At 34.7% G+C, this 5420-nt stretch overlaps 1 protein-coding gene across 1 annotated transcript in view; it reads right to left on the reverse strand.

The window, feature by feature from the left end:
• The window catches only part of PALM2AKAP2 (PALM2 and AKAP2 fusion), a 499300-nt gene that overhangs the window by 402210 nt on the left and 91670 nt on the right, over nucleotides 1–5420 (reverse strand). The window lies entirely within an intron of this gene.

The following is a 5420-nucleotide window of genomic DNA, read 5'->3' on the forward strand; positions in this document are numbered from 1 at the left end:
GACGGAACACTCCCAAACTCATCCTATGAGGCCACCATCACCCTGATACCAAAACCAGACAAAGATACTACAAAAAAAAAAAGGAAATTACAGACCAGTATCACTGATGAATATAGATGCAAAAATCCTCAACAAAATACTAGTAAACAGAATCCAAAAACACATTAAAAGGATCATACACCATGATCAAGTGGGATTTATCTCAGGGATGCAAGGATTCTTCAATATATGCAAATCAATCAATGTGATACAACATATTAACAAATTAAGAATAAAAACCATATAATCATCTCAATAAGTGCAGAAAAAGATTTGACAAAATTCAACACCCACTTATGATAAAAACTCTCCAGAAAATGGGTATAGAGGGAAGCTTCCTCAATATAATAAAAGGCATAAACGACAAACCCACAGTAAACATCATTCTCAATGGTGCAAAACTGAAAGCATTTCTTCTAATATCACACTCTCACCACTATTATTCAACACAGTTTTGGAAGTCCTAGCCACAGCAGTCAGAGAAGAAAAAGAAATAAAAGGAATACAAATTGGAAAAGAAGATGTAAAACTGTCACTGTTTGCAGATTACATGATACTATACATAGAGAATCCTAAAGATGCCACCAGAAAAATACTAGAGCTAATCAAAGAATTTGGTAAAGTAGCAGGATACAAAATTAATGCACAGAAATCTCTTGCATTCCTATACACTAATGATGAAAAATCTGAAAGAGAAATTAAGGAAACACTCCCATTTACCATTGCAACAAAAAGAATAAAATACCTAGGAATAAACCTACCTAAGGAGACAAAAGACCTGTATGCAGAAAATTATAAGACACTGATGAAAGAAATTAAAGATGATACAAATAGATGGAGAGATATACCATGTTCTTGGATTGGAAGAATCAACATTGTGAAAATAACTATACTACCCAAAGCAATCTACAGATTCAAAGCAATCCCTATCAAACTACCACTGGCATTTTTAACAGAACTAGAACAAAAAATTTCACAAATTGTATGGTGCAGATTATATGTTACTATACATAGAGAATTCTAAAGATGCTACCAGCAAACTACTAGAGCTAATCAATGAATTTGGTAAAGTAGGAGGATACAAAATTAATGCACAGAAATCTCTTGCATTCCTATACACTAATGATGAAAAATCTGAAAGAGAAATTAAGGAAACACTCCCATTTACCATTGCAACAAAAAGAATAAAATACCTAGGTATAAACCTACCTAAGAGACAAAAGACCTGTATGAAGAAAACTGTAAGACACAGATGAAAGAAATTAAAGATGACACAAACAGATAGAGAGATATACCATGTTCTTGGATTTGAAGAATCAACATTGTGAAAATGACTCTACTACCCAAAGCAATCTACAGATTCAATGAAATCTCTATCAAATTACAAATGGCATTCACAGAACTAGAACAAAAAATCTTAAAATTTGTACAGAGACACAAAAGACCCCGAATAGCTAAAGCAGTTTTGATGGAAAAAAACGGAGCTGGAGAAATCAGACGCCCTGACTTCAGACTATACTACAAAGTTACAGTAATCAAGACAATATGCTACTGGCACAAAAACAGAAATATAGATCAATGGAACAGGATAGAAAGCCCAGGGATAAACCCATACACCTATGGTCAAATAATCTAAAACAAAGGAGGCAAGGATATACAAAGGAGAAAAGACAGTCTCTTCGGTAAGTGTGCTGGGAAAACTGGAGAGCTACATGTAAAATATTGAAATTAGAACACTCCCAGCACCATACACAAAAATAAACTCAAAATGGATTAAAGACCTAAATAGACATTTCTCCAAAGAAGACATACAGATGGCCAAGAAGCACATGAAAAGCTGATCAACATCATTAATTATTAGAGAAATGCAAATCAAAACTACAATGAGGTATCACATCACACCAGTTAGAATGGGCATCAGAAAATCTACAAACAACAAACGCTGGAGAGGGTGTGGAGAAAAGGGTACCCTCTTGCACTGTTGGTGGGAATGTAAATTGATACAGCTACTATGGAGAATTGTATGGAGGTTCCTTAAAAAATTAAAAATAGAATTACCATATGACCCAGCAATCCCACTATTGGGCATATACCCAGAGAAAACCGTAATTCAAAAAGACACATGCACCCTAATGTTCATAGCAGCACTATTTACAATAGCCAGGTCATGGAAGCAACCTAAATGCCCATCGACAGATGAATGGATAAAGATGTGGTACATATATACAATGGAATATTACTCAGCCATAAAAAGGAATGAAATTGGGTCATTTGTAGAGACGTGGATGGATCTAGACGCTGTCATACAGAGTGAAGTTAAGTCAGAAAGAGAAAAAAAATATCACATATTAATGCATATATGTGGAACCTAGAAGAATGGTACAGATGAACCAGTTTGCAGGGCAGAAATTATCATGTATTAATGCATGTCTGTGGAACCTAGAAAATGGTACAGATGAACTGGTTTGCAGAGCAGAAATTGAGACACAGATGTAGAGAACTAACATATGGACACCAAGGGGGGAAAGTGGCAGGGGTGGGGGTGGTGGTGTGATGAATTGGGAGATTGGGATGGACATATATACACTAATATGTATAAAATGGATAAGCAATAAGAACCTGCTATATAAAAAAATAAAATTCTAAAATTCAAAAAAAAGAAATTATGAAAAATAAAATAAAGACATTACAAGAGACAAAGAAGGACACTACATAATGATCAAGGGAGCAATCTAAGAAGATATAATAATTGTAAATATTTATGCACCCAACATAGGAGCACCTCAATACATAAGGCAAATGCTAACAGCCATAAAAGGGAAAATTAACAGTAACACAGTAATAGTAGGGGACTTTAACACCCCGCTTTCACCAATGGACAGATCAACCAAAATGAAAATAAATAAGGAAACACAAACTCTAAATGACACATTAAACAAGATGGACTGAACTGATATTTAGAGGACATTCCATCCAAAAACATCAGAATACACTTTCGTCTCAACTGCTCATGGAGAATCTCCAGGATAGATCATATCTTGGGTCACAAATCAAGCCTTAGTAAATTTAAGAAAATTGAAATCGTATCAAGTATCTTTTCAGCCCCAACGCTATGAGACTAGATATCAATTACAGGAAAAAAACTAAAAAATACAAACACATGGAGGCTAAACAATACGCTACTAAATAACTAAGAGATCACTGAAGAAATCAATGAGGAAATCAAAAGATACCTAGAAACAAATGACAGTGAAAATACAACAACCCAAAACCTATGGGATACAGCAAAAGCAGTCCTAAGAGGGAAGTTTATATCAATACAATCCTACTTCAAGAAACAAGAAGCATCTCAAATAAACAACCTAACCTTGCACCTAAAGCAATTAGAGAAAGAAGAACAAAAAAACCCCAAAGTTAGCAGAAGGAAAGAAATCAAAAAGATCAGATCAGAAATAAATGAAAAAGAAATGAAGGAAATAATAGTAAAGATCAATAAAACTAAAAGCTCGTTCTTGGAGAAGATAAACAAAATTGATAAACCATTAGCCAGACTCATCAAGAAAAAAAGGGAGAAGACTCAAATCAATAACTAAAAACAACTATAGGCCAATAAAATGGACAACCTGGAAGAAATGGACAAATTCTTAGAAAAGCACAACCTTCTGAGACTGAACCAGGAAGAAATAGAAAATATAAATAGACCAGTCACAACACTGAAATTGAAACTATGACTAAAAATCTTGTAATAAACAAAAGCCCAGGACTAGATATCTTCACAGGTGAATTCTATCAAACATTTAGAGAAGAGCTAACATCTATCCTTCTCAAACTCTTCCAAAATATAACAGAAGGAGGAACACTCCCAAACTCATTCTACGAGGTCACCATCACCCTGATAACAAAACCAGACAAAGATGTCACAAAAAGAGGAAACAAGAGGCCAATATCACTGATGAACATAGATGCGAAAATCCTCAACAAAATACTAGCAAACAGAATCCAGCAGCACATTAAAAGGATCATACACCATGATCAAGTGGGGCTTATCCCAGGAATGCAAGGACTCTTCAATATACACAAATCAATCAATGTGATACACCATATTAACAAAGTGAAGGCTAAAAACCATATGATAATCTCAACAGATGCAGCAAAAGCTTTCGACAAAATTCAACACCTATTTATGATAAAAACACTCCACAAAGTAGGCACAGAGGGAACTCACTGCAATATAATAAAGGTCAGATATGACAAACCCATAGCCAACATCATTCTCAATGGTGAAAAACTGAAACCATTTCCACTAAGATCAGGAACAAGACAAGGTTGCCCACTCTCACTTCTATTACTCAACATAGTTTTGGAAGTTTTAGCCTCAGCAATCAGAGAAGAAAAAGAAATAAAAGGAATCCAAATCAGAAAAGAAGTAAAACTGTCACTGTTTGCAGATGACATGATATTATACATAGAGAATCCTAAAGATGCTACCAGAAAACTACTAGAGCTAATCAATGAATCTGATAAAGTAGCAGGATACAAAATTAATGCACAGAAATCTCTTGCATTCTTATACACTAGTGATGAAAAATCTGAAAGAGAAATTAAGGAAACACTCCCATTTACCACTGCAACAAAAAGAATAAAATACCTAGGAATAAACCTACCTAAGGAGACAAAAGACCTGTATGCAGAAAACTATAAGACACTGATGAAAGAAATTAAAGATGATACAAACAGGTAGAGAGATATACCATGTTCTTGGATTTGAAGAATCAACATTGTGAAAATGACTATACTACCCAAAGCAATCTACATATTCAATGCAATCCCTCTCAAACTACCAATGGTATTTTCCAGAGAACTAGAACAAAAAATTTCACAATTTGTATGGAAATACAAAAGACCCCGAATAGCCAAAGCAACCCTGAGAAAGAAAAATGGAGCTGGAGGAATCAGGATCTCTAACTTCAGACTATACTACAAAGCTACAAGAATCAAGACAGTATGGTACTGGCACAAAAACAGAAATATAGATCAATGGAACAGGATAGAAAGCCCAGAGATAAACCCATGCACATATGGTCACCTTATTTTTGATAAAGGAGGCAAGAATATACAACGGAGATAAGACAGCCTCTTCAATAAGTGGTGCTGGGAAAATTGGACAGCTACATGTAAAAGATTGAAATTGGAACACTCTCTAACACCCTACACAAAAATAAACTCAAAATAGATTAAACACCTAAATGTAAGGTCAGACACTATCAAACTCTTAGAGGAAAACATAGGCAGAACACTCTGTGACATAAATCACAGCAAGATCCTTTTTGACCCACCTCCTAGAGAAATGGAAATAAAAACATAAATAAACAAATGGGACC

Source organism: Physeter macrocephalus, chromosome 9, assembly GCF_002837175.3.
Source record: "Physeter macrocephalus isolate SW-GA chromosome 9, ASM283717v5, whole genome shotgun sequence".
Lineage (NCBI taxonomy): Eukaryota > Metazoa > Chordata > Mammalia > Artiodactyla > Physeteridae > Physeter > Physeter macrocephalus.